Below are 294 nucleotides of genomic sequence, written 5' to 3' on the forward strand. Positions count from 1 at the left end.
GACATATACACCTCACCCCTCTCCCTTTCCCCTTTTCTTCCCCTCATTTGTTCCCTTCATCCTCTCCTTCTTACCCTGTCTCCTGACATTGTCTCTTATCAATGCCCTCTGCCCTACTCAGGACAAACAAAATCTCCTTTGTGCTGAGAACTTGGGCATGGGGGATCCTGATCCAATACTTTTTCTTAGAAAATGGCTCCACGGCTCAAATTCAACTTACAGGATCCCCACCAAAAAAAAAAAAAAAAAAAAAAAAAAAAAAAAAAAAAAAAAAAAAAGAAAAAAAAAAAAAAC

The sequence above is a fragment of the Grammomys surdaster genome, unplaced genomic scaffold, assembly GCF_004785775.1.
Source record: "Grammomys surdaster isolate TR1022 unplaced genomic scaffold, NIH_TR_1.0 369, whole genome shotgun sequence".
Classification (NCBI taxonomy): Eukaryota; Metazoa; Chordata; class Mammalia; order Rodentia; family Muridae; genus Grammomys; species Grammomys surdaster.